The sequence below is a fragment of the Ursus americanus genome, chromosome 18, assembly GCF_024610735.1.
Source record: "Ursus americanus isolate L20-20 chromosome 18, mUrsAme1.1.p, whole genome shotgun sequence".
NCBI classification, from domain to species: Eukaryota; Metazoa; Chordata; class Mammalia; order Carnivora; family Ursidae; genus Ursus; species Ursus americanus.
Window position 1 is genome coordinate 27,510,563 of NC_142144.1, and position 15,492 is coordinate 27,526,054.

The 15,492-nt window shown below is 40.6% G+C and overlaps 1 pseudogene; it reads left to right on the forward strand.

The window, feature by feature from the left end:
* The first annotated feature begins 413 nt into the window (after window positions 1-413).
* The window catches only part of LOC123781181 (small ribosomal subunit protein uS5-like), a 69,476-nt pseudogene continuing 54,397 nt past the window's right edge, over window positions 414-15,492 (forward strand).

Consider the following 15,492-nt stretch of genomic DNA (forward strand, 5'->3'; position numbering starts at 1 on the left):
GGGAGAGAAAGAACTTCAAACAAACTCAGCCTGAGTGTGGAGCCTAACGCAGGGCTCGGCGCAGGGCTCAATCTCACTACCCTGAGATCATGACCTGAGCTGAAATCAAGAGTCAGATACTTAACTGACTGAGCCACCCAGACGCCCCTCTTCTGTTCTGTTTAATAATCATTAATTATAATGTTAATATCTTCAACAAAGAAATGATTAGAAAATCTAACCTCATGTTAATATCCCTAATATTAATATTAATATTAATATCCCTAATATGGAGATATCACACATTGGCAAGGAAATGTGGAGTGTTCTTACCGAAAAATGGATAAAGGGAATAAAGAGAAAGCACACAGACATACAGCACAAATCGCTGATACGTGGGTAAAACCCCGCGAAGCTCGAGCTCAACAGTAGCAATGACGCCAAAACATCCGTTAAAAAGCAGTAAGAATGGAAGAAAGCATCAAACCGGCAACTCATTTAAAAAACAACCACCACCTTTTTGGTGGGAGAAAGCATGAATTCAGGTACTCTGTTACTGAACTGAAAACCGGCACAGCCCTTCTGAAAAGGAGAGAGGCAAAATGCCCCAAAGAACCCTTCAAGAGCATTTATCATCTGAGTCGTTAGCATCACTTCTGGGAGTTGATTCTCAGGAAAATCTCCTCCTGGTGCTTGAGCATGACGTCTTTGCATGACCCTTACTATCATCTGGTTTTGTATCACTCATTATTCCCATATTACAGGTGGGAAAGCCAAAACCCAGAGAGGACGATGCACAAACTCCCACTAAAAGTCAGTGACAGTCCTGGATCAGATCATTGCAATCTCAACTTCGTAAGTATTGCTCAGGCCGAAAATATTTTGTGCGGTGATTTGTGTGGCACCTTCTCCATGCCACATTCAGGGTTAGTTTCTGGACATACAACATGATGTCTATCCAACATTTACTAAGCACTGAGTTCTTCACGTATGCATCACCTCGTCTTATTCTTGGAACAAACATTTGGTGTTCTGCTTTTCAATGAGGAAGGGGAGTAATTCCCCCAAATATCAAATAGCTGAGGTATGGATAAAAGAGATAAACTAGCAAATAGTACATTCATCTACTCTCTATCATACAGTGTTTTGATTCGCCATACGTGATTTTGCAGTTTTTTTCAAATATTCATAAGTTCTGCACCTCTCTAGCCTTCCACTTCCAACTCAGAAAATTTGATAATTCCCACTGTGTATTGTCTCTTGAATCCAAATGTGTCTACTATAATTTTAAAGAAAATAATGTTGCACTATTATCTCCATAGTGTTCCTGGGTGGCTCAGTCAGTTAAGCAGTCGACTCTTGATTTCAGCTGAGGTCATGATCTCAGGGTCCGGGGACTGAACCCCTCATTGGGTTCTGCACTCAGCAGAGAGTCTGCTTGAGGATTCTCTCTCTCCCTCTCTTTCTGCCCCTCCCCCGCTCCCTCTCTCTCTCAAATAAATAAATAAATCTTTTTAAAAAAAGAAATAACTGGTGGAAAGTTAAAAAGGGAAATTCAGAGAGAAAATGATGAGCAACATGGAATAGTGGAAATACTGGAGAATCTGTAGTTCAAAGAACAGGTGAAAGGTTCACTTCTGACAGGTATAAACTATATTACCTTGGGAAGTTAAATAAAAGGTGGTTTTCTCACCTAATCCCACAGGGATATTCTGAAGATTAAATGATAATAGGCAGAATGCTTGCACATGTTAGAACACAGTGGGCAGCAAATATACAATAGTGTTCGTAGCATTCTTAGATTACTAATTGGGGGATAATGCTATTTACCACACAGGGCGATCATGAGAGTTAGATGAATTTCTCCACAGATGGAGTTCACCTTTCTGTACCAGTCAAGCTCCTGAATGGATCTCTTTGTTCTTGGTTAAGCCTTTGTGGAAACATTAATTCATTTATAAGATCCTTCTGCAGAATTTATGCATCCCCACAAGGCGTTCTACCTATCCACTCCAATGCACTTTCCGCATCTTTTGTAATAAACAAGTTTTATTTTTTATAATCTGACCCAAATAATAATAAATGTTGCTTTGAGGGAAAAAGAAATCCTAGTTCTTGGGAAATTTGGCCACAAGGGGGAAGTAGAAGAATTTGTTCAGGAAATCTAACAGTGCTTTTCTTTGTTTAATTTCTCCTCCTCCCCCCCCCCGCCCCCCTGCATTTCCTCAGTTCTGTTTGGCATCTTGTACTTATCTTGCAGGTTTCCCGATGCTAAAAATACCCTCACTGGCTCTATACTTGGAAAGTTTATCAAAGTCAACCACCTTTTGATATCAGAGTGATGTTTGCAGGATGAGGTAAATGGTGCCTTGCTGGCAATAACGCCTTCGATTCCTGGTCTGTCCTTCTGGATTGTAAAGCACTAATTGCTCACCGCAGCACTGTCCCCGTGCAGTTAATCACTGAGAGGAATGATCCGTGGTCACAGGGAGATGGCTGCCTATGAGCCAGTACAACAACACCTATAAGGGAAGAGGCGCTTTTCAGGTCCTGCTCTCTCAGGGGAATTACTCATTTAGATTGCCTGCTTTTAGCTTATAGGATTTCTCTGTAATCTACCTGTTTTGTTGCTCTTTCTTTCCAATAACTAGGAGTTCTTTAAAAAAAAAAAAAAGCATTCTCTTTGTACTTGATTAAAATTCAAGCTTTAGGCTATGCAGATTTAATCAATTGTTTTCAAGGTTACTTATTTTGTTTAATACTTTGGTGCTGTGGGCCCTGTATATCATAGGGCCTTCCAGGTGCTGGTTCTGGCATCCAATAAGGCAAGGGCCCTGCTCCTAAGGAACCTGTAATGTGATAGGTTGGTTTTTCCTGCTAATATTCAAGCTGTATGGGTTCTCATTTCCTGCAGAATTAAGTCCAAATCTCATGCAACATGAGGCTGTATAGTTTAGGCTCCTTGTAGGAAGATGGTGTGCCCACTTACAAATTTACAAAGACAACAAACGGGTGTGGGGGAAGGGTAAAGAGCAATTCACAATTGATGGCAAAGACTTAGCCTCTACCCCTGAACTGGGTGACAGCTGCAGCCTCAGGAGAGGGTCACCCCATAGGAGGTGAGCCCTTTGGTAGTGAAAAGGCTGGGATTCAGCTGGCAAAGTAGGGCGCTAAGAAAACAAATGTCCCAATATATGCCTCACCATCTCTGGTGCGTCCACTAGTAGAACCCCAAAGGAAGTCAGATGGTAAGGGAAGGAACAGGGCACATGCGGTCCCCAAAATTCAGACTCCTGGAACCCAGAACAGGGCAGATAGGGAGGAAAACACATCAAGAATATCCAGCACAAAGGCCATCCCCAATCTACCCCAGATTAACTTGCCATTTATTATGGTTCTTTTTTTTTTTTTTTTAAGATTTTACTTACTGAGAGAGAATGAGTGGGGGGAGGGGCAGATGCCATTCATCATGGTTCTTTCCCTCTATTTCTGTCCGCATTTGCTATTATTCTTTTTTTTTTTTAAAGATTTTATTTATTTATTCGACAGAGATAGAGACAGCCAGTGAGAGAAGGGAACACAAGCAGGGGGAGTGGGAGAGGAAGAAGGAGGCTCATAGTGGAGGAGCCTGATGTGGGGCTCGATCCCATAACGCCGGGATCACGCCCTGAGCCGAAGGCAGACGCTTAACCGCTGTGCCACCCAGGCGCCCCGTCGCATTTGCTATTATTCTAATTCCTATACATGTAGATAATTTGAGAAATAAAATTCTCTTTAATAGCAAGAATTCAACATTAACTTAATAAATATTTTTGGAGCATATATTATGGACCAGACATATTTCTAGCAGCGAGAAGAGGTTTCTACCCTTCAGGAGCTTATGTTTGAGTGACATCATCACAAAGAGGGTACAATTGAGTGTATGATCCGAAAAAGACGCATCAAGGGTAACTAATATGCAATTAGGGGAATCCAGAGAGGTTTTCCAAATAATATAATGGCTAAGCATATTTGTGGAAGATGAAAAGAAAAAAAGAGACCAGACAAGTATGTTCCAGACAGAAATGAAGGTATGAGCAAGGACCCGGACGTAAGAGCAAACGCAGACTAGTCTGTGGAACAGCAGACAGTTCATACTGGTAGTGTGTTGAAGGGACAGATGATGTATGAAAGGTGAGCAGGGGCAGAGCACAAAGCCCCTGAAGACATGCTAGAGATGTTAGAAGTTAGTTGGACAGTTAGCTAGTCAGGGCCAGGGTCCCCGAAAAGAAAATATGGAGTCAGGACAGCTGAGATAGAACAGCACTGACATCCTGTTTTGCAGCTTAGACAGGACCACACTAGCACTCTGCTTTGCAGCCTTTGCAGAAATAACTTCTGCAAAACTTCCTAAAATAAAACAATTAACCATAAAGCATTTGTCACCATCACATGCAAGGCACATAAGTTAAGGCATAAGCCCCCAGGGTGTCAGCAAAAAAGACCATCAGCACGTAACATTAACCTAATAGGTAGACAGATATTTGACCAAAGCCCTGATTGGTACGACTCGGTACACCCTGATTACTTAAGATAGTTCCCCAAAAGAGCTCATAAAACCCCCTTAACTTAGAAACGCCTAAGGCAACCTTCTTGGGTCCCCTCCCTCTTAAGGAGCTTTGTACTACTGCTCAATAAACTTTGCCTTGCTGCCCACCGCTCTTGGTTTGGTCGACCTCTTCATTCTTCGAAGCAGCGTGACCAAGAACCATGGGCACTAAAGGAACACAACTCCTGCAATGGAGAGTCAAGGCTTTTGGGTAATTGGGAGGAACTGAATATACTCTGCTTTCTGCAAAAAAATCCTGCCACAAATTATTTGAGAGTGTTTCCTAAGAAAGGAGTCTCTTGGAGGAAAACCAAAGTTTCTCCAATATGCCCAATATTTCTCCCATATGAAGTCCTTTGACCTGTACTTGCTCCCTGTGTAGCTCCATTAACAAACAGTCCACGAGGACTGAAGCAGCTAGGATTAAAAATGGTCCAAATGCTATCTTGGTGATTTTTGCCATTACTGGTGGGTCACCTCCAATTCAGCTTTCGTGAACTTTAATTCCTGTGACCAGAAAGACCTCCTTGGCCTATGCCACTGACTAGGGGAACTCGTATCAGAGCATCACATGTGGGGGTAAAGTCTCCGTTCTCTGTACCCACCACCTCCTACTGCCCATCAGAGCTGGAATCCGACTGCCTACATTTAAATTTGGGCTCTGACTTCGACTAGTTCTATAACATTCCTTCTAATTTCTTCGCAGCTCACTTTCCTTATCTGTGAAATCCTGAGAATTTGAATTTGTGAATTGAAAATTCACTACAGGTTCTTTAAAGATGAAGTGAGACAATTAAAAAATTAAGAAGTGTCCTAACTTGTACACTGCTGCCTGAGGCTCCCACAGTCTGGCTTAGAGGCAAGTGCCTCTGGTTCTTAGCATGAGGACAGAAAGAAACGTTCTGGGCTGATGTCCAGAATGTTGGGAGGAGGTTGGGAGGTTGGCAGGGAGGGAAGTAGGACAACTGAAGGCACTGATGAAGTAGAAGGGGTAACCCTGGGGGACCGGCACTGGAGGAAATCGAGCTGTTTTTTACTTGATGATTTATCCCCTTGAAAGATACTGCAACTCGCTGTTTTTTAGTAATTTAGCAGACAAGACTGTCCTTGGGGAGCTAGGAAGCTGGGGTAGTCTGTGGTTTCCAGGGTACAGGAGAATAGCACCTCCATGGCTCATTTCCCAGAAGGATATTGACCCCCATCTTGAAGCCCATGCTTCTGTTTCTGCAGAGGAAAGCTGAGTAGGTCACACCCCCACCTGCGACTCTCAGGAGGTCTGAGCCCAGATGCCACTGGGATCCTTGCTTTCTTCTCTGGTGCCTAAGCTGAGAGGGCTGGCAGCTAGGTTCATTGCCAGGATTATACGGCACTTAGCATGCATCTCAGACCCCAGACTGATTTTGAATACGCTATCGCTGGTCCTAATGACAGTCTGGGATGCCAGCATCTCAAGAGAAAGTCTAATTACTTTTCTGAGCTAGAAGCAAGAGGATTAATAACATCAGTTCAGGACTGGTGTTGAAGCTGGGGGGAGGGGGTGACGAAAGCAGGTAAATGGGTAGCTGAGAGTGAGAGAACTGGTCCTAACGAGCCAGAGGATTGGGAAGTCATGGACACATAGGCAGGTCAAGCAAGCACACAGGAAAGTGGTCTGGGTGAAAGCCAGACTGGGACGCTCTTTCCCTCCCACGAAGCTTTCATAAGTTCTCTGGGAATCGATGGCCATGCAAGTTGGCACTTTTCACATGACTACAGTCGGGATCCATGCTTCAACCTTCGTCCTATGTGGGTAAGCAAGTAATTTAACTTTTTTAACACTCATTTCCCCCACTGGTAAATACAATAATTTATTTAGGGCTTAGCTACCTCTAAAGGTTTTATGTAGTTCAAATAATATTTACCTAATAGTTATTTTTATTGAATGTATGATTTTATAATAATCTAGCACATGTATGTGGAAACTATATATCCATCAAATATAAGCTTCCAATTTTAATTTTTAAAGATGATTTATTAACTGAAAAGTACAATAACATTATAAGATAAAGCTTGTTTTGGTCATTTTTTTCCTATTTAAAAAAATTCTAGATTCCGTCCAATGTTTACTTTTACTATAGTAATTTCAGATAAGGTAGCGTACATTTTCAGTCTTCATTTTGTGGTCTTATTATTGCACAGATTTGGTTTCCTTGTAATGTATCCTGTAAGTGTTCAATTTTCCTTCACCATGTTGAAATCCAAACAGCAGGGGAAATGAGGCCATAAAGCTCAGGTCCGTGTGAATCACAACAAATTTCTTAAATTCTGGCTGTAGACAATATAGTTTTCATTTCTGATTAATTCTGACAGTATTCTTCATCTGCCAGTGCGTAAACCTGAAATTGTATTCTACAGAGATTCCAGAGGCATGTTTTTGTTCATTCATTCTTTCATTGATTCATTCCATAGGTAGCTACTAACGTTACCCCTGATGAGCTGGGCGCTGAGCTGACTGCTGGCAATACAACAACACATGGTTTCTGGACACAAAGAGCCTATGTTCCAGTGGGGGAGATACTGACAAGGCAGAAGGAAGCTGTGATGCAGAATGATATCAGAAATGGAAGTTCAGGGCAATCTGAGAGCACAGTTTCTCACCCTCATTAATGTATTTTTTTTTGACAGTAAAACCCTAATATTTTCACTGCATTTGAAAATTTCTTAAGAACTCCATAATGTGCCCGACAGAGAAAGAAATGCCTTATATGTACAAGGTACTATGTATATAGAAATATAAAAATCTTTAACATCCGAAGTCAAGACAGAATTGACAATTTGTTTCAGACACTGTACTACCAATGGATTTTCTTAAGCCATAATTTGGGGCTTTTGCTTGTTTATTCCTTATTTCTGTGAAATGTCTTTCTTTCCTCCCCTCCCCAGTAATATCTTTGGGGTTTTCATTTTTGAGTCATTTAGAAAGAACAATCACAATTTTCTTTTCAGGATGATTTTATAGAAGACGAAATTTTATGTAACTACTGGGACAAAACAGTGTCCTTGGTATTCCTTGTAAAATGCCTTATAATAACTAATTTGTATATCTAATAACATTCTTATATATACCATTAACTCAGTAATACTTTAGGTATTTCTTTGATTAATTTTTCCCATTTCATTTATTCATTCATCAAAATTGGCACAGCCACTCTGTGTGAGACTACTGCCACTAAAATAATATATATATATATATATATATATATATATATATATATATATATATATACACACACACACACATATGTACATGCACACCTTCAGGTAATTTATAGTCTAGTGGCATAAACAGACAAGTTCACTAAAAATAGCATGTCTAGATTGTTACTGCTGGCCTGGCATCCTTACTTATAGATATTAAAAACAAGACAAAACAAAACTCCTCATCCAACTGTTTTTGAAAAGTTTTGGCTCAAACCAGGAGACGAATCTTTACCTTTGCTAAGTGCTAAATGAACTAAATGGCTCATTAAAAATATAATAATAACAAAACGAGAGAAGATTCAGAACTCCAGACATAGACATTAGTCAAATAAATTTGTCAAAAACTATACTCAATATATCATAATCAGATATTACATATTAGCCTTAAAGACTTAACTTCTGCTTTAGGAAATGGAGGATTAAAAAAACTGTCTGCAGGCAAATTAATTCACAACTTTTCTTTTCTCAGTTGAGGCACTGACAGTCAGGCTCTCCTAGTCTCTAATAGAAGTATTATAGAAATATTTTTTTTTGGATACAGGACTGTACAATACCTCACAGTCTTGTTTCTTTCTGTGTTGTTAATTACATAAATTATTTCTTGAAATGGAATCGCCCAAACCCTGAGGTACCATGTTCTTCTAGTTTCAATTTTGTGGTATAGCTTTATAGTTAAGAAAGGACCTATGTGGCAGATGGCCAAAAAGTCACCAGGGCCTGCGAAGTTCAGTTGCTTGAGAGTCCCCTGGCACAGCAGCTTAAAAGAGGAAAATAGGCTTATACTGAAAATAAAAGAAACTGATAGAAATACCACATCCCGAGCATTCCAAAATAGGTACCTATCCAACTCCGTAACACGTGGAAGTCCTCTGAGCCCCACCAGTGTGGAGCTCCTTCTCTTTCTTACTTTAAGACTTCTAAATATTTCTAAATATTATACGAGTTAAAACACAACCCCAAAGCAAAACAAAACATTCAGATGACGAAATGTATTTATCATAATATTTGTTCTATCCTTAAGTCCTAGTTCATATAACCATTGGAATTTCTTGTGATAAGACCAAAAAAAGTGTCTTTTATTATGTTAGTAAGGTGAGTTTTAGAAAGCCCCTAGGTAACTTCTGGATGGAGGGGCTGGTGGTCAGGGGAACCAACTACAGGAGAGGGTTGGAACATTCCCATACCTGGCCCCCACATCCATTCCTGGTCTCCTCCAGGAAAGGGAGAGTAGTGATTGGGTTAAATTGCCAATGGCTAACAATTTAATCAATCATGCCTTTGTAAACCCCAAATGACAGGGTTTTAGAGAGCTTCTGGGTTGGTGGACAGACATGTGGAAGTTTGGGTAGAGGGGCTCCTACAGAGACAGCATGGAAGTTCCTCACCCTTTCCCCAGTAAACAGATTTTCTGAGCTCTGTGAGCCATTCTACCAAATTAATTGAGCCAAAGGAAGAGGTCTTGGGAACCTCTGATTTAGAGCCAGTTGGTCAGAAGTATAGGTAACAACTTAGACTTGCAGCTATCATCTGAAGTGGGGAGGCCGGTGAGTCTTGTAGGACTGAATGCTGAAACCGTAGAATCTGTCACTGTCTCTGTGTAGATAGTATCAGAATTGAGTGGAATTGTAGGACACCCCATGGGTGTCAGGAGAATTGCTTGGGGGAGTGGTGGGGAAAACTTCCCACCCATGAATTGGAATTGGGATCTGGACATTTTTAGGATCCAAATCACTGAATACCTTTTAAAGCATGTACATATATAATTCTGTCACTTTTATGCCTTCCTTCATTAGCCGCCTTCAGAATGAAGTCTTCCTGTAGTTACATGCTTTCCACCCTTGATGCAGCTTACCTCTCTCTAGGGTAATGTCCACTCTGGGTTGATTGCTGCTCTCATAGCACTAATTGTTGGAATGTTCTTAAGGGAACAGGTGCATGAGAAAGAAACAGAACTAGTTAGGTTTATGTTATAATTGTTAAATTATATAGATCTGTAGGGTTTTTGTGTTTTACTCATTTAATGTCTAGATGTCTTTGAGATGTTTTTTTTTTTTTTAAAGATTTTATTTATTTATTTGACAGAGAGACACAGCCAGTGAGAGAGAAAACACAAGCAGGGGGAGTGGGAGAGGAAGAAGCAGGCTCCTAGCAGAGGAGCCTGATGTGGGGCTTGATCCCAGAGCACCGGGATCACGCCCTGAGCCAAAGGCAGACGCTTAATGACTGCGCCACCCAGGCGCCCCAAGATGCTTATGATAAGAAGTGAAAAACTACAAGGCTAGTTTTCAGACCATGTTGATGACACCTGGTATCCTGGGGCAACTCCCACTTCACAGAAAAATCACAAATAATCTCCTTATATTCACCCAGGAAAATCTACAGATGATTTAGAGCTCATTTTTCCTAGAAAACTCACTCAAATTATGGGAAATGTCTTTATAATAATAATTACAAATATTGCTCCAATTATGTTTTCAAGCAGTTTAAAAAAAGAAGTAGGTTAACCTCAGTCTCCTAACAAGTTTTCCTTATGTTTAGAATACATTAAAATGTGTATTTGGTTACCCCTTTTTGACTCAAACAGATTTGGCCATATTTGCAGCATAGCACTTTTCTAAATGTACTTCTAAATATGAGATTTCTTTCCAAGATGATTTTGAAAGTGATCTTGAAGACAGTGTCAGACAATTTTTCATTTGCTTGTTTGATTGTTCTCTTTATTGTTGTGCTCCTAGTCAAGACATTTCTCTTTTTAGCTCCAAAACTTCTGATGATTTTCCTTCAAAATTTGCATGATTGGCTTTTAAATGTTGCTGAAAGAGAGTTTCATGCAGTAATTGTTCAGTTTCTTTTTTCACACAACAGATACTGAAATTTAGACTAATTTGCATCTCCCCAATAATAAAACCCATACTTTAAATAAACATCTAAGAACATCCCATGGTTTTTAGATTGATGACTGCTGCTTAGTACTGAGTCACTAATTGTGGCTGAGAAGTGCTGTCATCTTTGTTACTCTGTTTCTCTGGGAAGCCTCAGGGACTAGATGAAAGTGCCAAGTTTCCTAATCTATTGCTACAAATAAAATGTTCTACTTTTTTGAGTCTTCATGATGAAAATATGAGCTTGGCCTCCTGAGAACGGTAAGGTGCTGCTGACTTTGTATGTATAGGTGTGTGGTGAAACTTCCTAAAAATACAGAACCCAAACTTACTTTATCCCAAATTCTAGTAAAATGTTAACTTCTTGAAAATGCGCCATGCTTTTCCTGGGCCTTCACTCACGGTCCAGCACACAACCCCACACACTTAGGTGGTGAGTGTCAACTGGTTTACCCTCCTGCCCCAATCTGGCCTTAACCACAGGGAATTTCTCGAACTGAAATTTAAGTGATTTGGGGGGCGGGTGTCTTAAATGTAACTCCTATAATGTCACTCTGCTGCTTCAAATACTTACAAGGGGTTCTGATCCCTCTCCTCACCTCCAGAATGTAAGTCAAAACTCTGAAACCCGGTTTCCCAAGTTTGTGAGGGTCTATCATGAATTGGTTGGCATCTGTCTCTGCAGCCTCCGAAGTGACCATTTATTTCCTCATGGACATTCTACACTTTTCTCAGTTCCCTGAACTTGTCATCTTTTCCTTTGGGTCTTTGTGTTGTTCCCACTGGACAATCACTATCCCAGAACTTCACACTCTCCTCCTTTCTTGGTTAATTCCTTTTTGCCCTTCAGGCCTGGAAAGGTTTCCTCAGCTTCCCACATTTAGGTCGGCTTCTCTCAGGCATGAATGTACGAACAAACTCTACTTCCCCATTATACTATTTATTGCATTATTTTAATTTTCTGGTTGCCTGTTGCTCCTGTGATCTTCTAAAGGCAGAGATGAACTCTGTCCTTCTTTTCTGCTGTATTTTTAGTCTTTCACATAATGCCTGGCACATGACTGGAATTCAGTAAATATTAGTTGAAGTAACAAATGCCCACTGTATTAGGCAACCACTGGTCAAGAATCAACCAAGAGTCAACTTAAAAGAGGAGCTCCCAATCTCACCCAACGCTTTAACTTCCGTAGTGTGTTTTCCTTTCTATAACCTGTCCCTCTTCCTCTCCTGACACCCAGGCAGGACCAAACTGTAGGTATCTCATTAGAGGCTCACAACAGGACTCTGATATGAGGTAGATTGGACAGGAGGTATTCATCTTTCCTGATACACGTGCATGCTCCACAACGGGCTTTTATGGTACTATTCACCCTATATTATAATCATACTTTTCCCCAACAGTCTGTAAGCATTTAAGGGCAGCAAGCTTGTCTGGTTTCCAGTGCTGAGTTCCAAGTCTAGCATATAGTAGTAGAGTCTAGCATCTAGTACACTTGATAAATGAAAAGTCGATTTTATTGTATGGGAAACTATGTCTCGAAAACACAGAATAATGGGGCACCTGGGTGGCTCAATCAGTTAAACGTCTGCCTTCGGCTCAGGTCATGATCCCAGGGTCCTGGGATCGAGCCCCATGTCAAGCTCTCTGCTCAGTAGGAAGCGTGCTTCTCCCTCTGCTGTTCCCCCCACTTATGCTGTCTCTCTCTCTCTCTCCCCCTATCTAAAAGAAATAAAATCTTAAAAAAACATAGAATAACATGTTTGAAGTTCACAACTACTAAACTGTGGAGACATAAAAGGCTGGAAATTAGAATTTTTGACTCAGAATTTGACCAGAATCAGAATTTTCAATTTTCTCAAATCATTTAATAGTAATCTGAATCTCCCTATCTTAAAAGATACACCAGATGGTCAAGAACTATGCCATAAATTCCATGATTCCATTTGATAAAAGAAGAAACCAGTAGGCTTATGGCAAAGACTTCTTTAAAGGAAATGGCTCAGGGCAAAGATACGTAGAAGAGAGATAAGTAGCCAGGTCGTCCCCTTTTTGAGTTTGGACTATGGATTCCTCTTCACTATGGTGGACACTTTTATTCCATCTCTTTTTCTCCCTTTTAAACTAAATACTGAGGTAAAACATACACAAACAGATAAACACAAATCAAAAGTGTATAGCTCAATGAATTATCATAAAATGAATACATCAGTGTAATCACTACTCTGGTGAAGAACTTGAGGAAGAACAGTAATAGCATCCAAATGCCTCCCATTGTGCACCTTCTTAATAACTGCTCCTCTCTTCCATTCTATTTTCCAACCTTTTTTTAGATGTGTTGCTAGGATATAAGGTATTTAAGCACGAAAATATCACCATCTCTGGTAAGAAGACTCTCACTATCTAACAAAAGAAGCAATTTTATTCAGATAGGCATGAGACAATGCACTAAGAGGCTACCAATGTGAGCACAGTATTACGGAAACTCAAAAGAGGGAAACTTCTGTTGGCTGAGGTGGGGCAAATAAGTCTCTACAGAGGACGTGACAATTAAAGAGAGTTCTGAAAATTGGCTTCCTGGGTTCACAAAGGGAGAAAAGTAGATTATCACAGCCAGAAAGAAAGAACACCACTGGAGGAAAAGTGAGAGGAAAAGGACTGGCTGTTTGAGTAAAGGCTGATCAGGCAACAGGTTTCAAACTTGGCTGTGTGTCAGAGTCACTTGTTACGCTGTTTATGGGCCACACTGTAGATCTACAGGGTCGTGCGCTCCAGAGTTACAGGGATGAGACCTACATGCGTGGGTTATTTACAAAGCTTCAGTTATTTTGGTTTGCAAACAGGATTGGGAATAAATGGACTGGAGGCTAGAGTACCTTAAAGAATGTGAAGCATTATGTATATGGCTGATCAGAGCAGATTATGGAGAATTTTGAAGGGCAAGCTATGTATTTTGGCTGAAGTATATGGTCTAGTGTTTTTGAAATTTCCCTAAATAAGAATTCCAGGCAGCCTGGTAAAAAGTCAGCTTTCTTGGCCCCAGTAAGAACCGACGAGGGAGAGGGCCTGGTGATTAATTTTCCTTGCCTCCACCCTCTCTCCCACTCCCTCTTCCCCCCTCCTTTCCTCCCTTCCTCTGTCCTTCCTTCCTCCCTTCTCCTCCCCTTCCTTCTTTCTCTCTGTCTTTCTTTCTTTCCAAAGAATTCAGGTGCCTTTCCTGATTACTCACACTGGGAAACCCTTTTTCAGCCAGTTGGGAGTCATCTGGATTTCAGTGGAGTCAGACCTGCCATAGAGATCACCTTGGTACAAATGTACTGGTTGGAGAAAGAGATTTATGCGAGGGAGAGAAGATGGAGGCTCGTTCTATAATTTAGGGGCTAGCTGATTAGCAGGGACCTTGGTTAGTTCACTTTTTAATCTTTACTGTGAGAACGTCTAACACATAATTGTTGCTCAGAAATACATGTTAAATGAAAGGATGGATTATTAACTCATTAGCTTGGCGAGTATGTGCTATTTTCAAGGGCATTTTAATAGATAAAATAAAAGAGGATTTGGTGAACAAATTGAATGTGAGGCTGGGAAGAGGGAGCCCTGAGCATTATTTAGAGAATTATTATTTCTAGCATGAAATGTTGGTGGATGACAATGCCACTCACTGAGCAGGATCAAGTGTTATTTTTTTGATTCAAATTTGAGGAAAAGACTGTTAAAAAAAAAAACACAAAGTTACAAGCAAATGACTTTCCCTTCTTTATAACTCTATCCAGTCATGGCAACACCCCCAACACAAATCTTACACAAGTGATGCATACTGGGATGGAGTACGGCTTATGCATTTAAGGTCCACGCCTTAGACGGACAAAGCCAATTTGCACACCTGTCAGATCCTCGCCCCTTTGCTCCGCTCTCCCTCCTTACTCAGAGCAACTATTTTTTTCCCTCCATAACAGCTTTAATACGGAAGAGAGAGAGAGAGAGAGCGCGCGCATGCCTGAATGAAATGACGGCTGTCTGATTTTGTTACAATATCAGCTGCAAAATCCTGAGTGAATGGTGTAACTTGGTGCTAGAATTTCAAACAGAAGGGCAAAACTCTAATTGAATCTAATCTTCAAATAACCAGAGTAATAAAAGAGAAATAGGGGTGGAACTTCATCGCAGTTCAATTTGAGAACTCTTGTCGCTGCTCAATCTGAGGACTCCACATAACAATTACCTGTATATTAACAGATCATAGGTGAGTCTCGATTTTTCACCTCAGTGAACGTTTTTCTGGCAATAAAACAAGCAGTTCTTTCTTTCCTTATTACGGTAAAACTGCCACTGGGCTTCATTTAATAAGAATTAACTGTGAATAAATTACAGCATCAAATTATGCGCCATGACATGAGTTGGTGTGAAAAATCTAGGCAGCTGCAAGACTCCTCGAAGTTAATTCAAGCTGAGCTCAGTAGAAAAACCGTTAATTACTTACTGGAACCTGTGGATCTATTTTCAGTTCCTGGTGCCATTGGGATCACAGTTTAGATGAATTACCAGCAAATTCTAATGAAAGGCAGCAGTGGGAATGGGCCGCAGAAATGGGGGTCAAAATTTTTTATTCTTGGATTTGCCTCTGGCTTTTATTATCAAGTGTCTCTACAAATTGGTTTGAGAAATCACAGCTGGATTTAGAAAACTCTACATTTTATATTTGGGAGGAAGCATAGAATCATCTAGTTCTACCTCCTACAGAGAACAAACTTCCCTTCCTTGTCATTTCTGAGAGATGGTGAGCCTCTACTTATAATAGCTCTGTG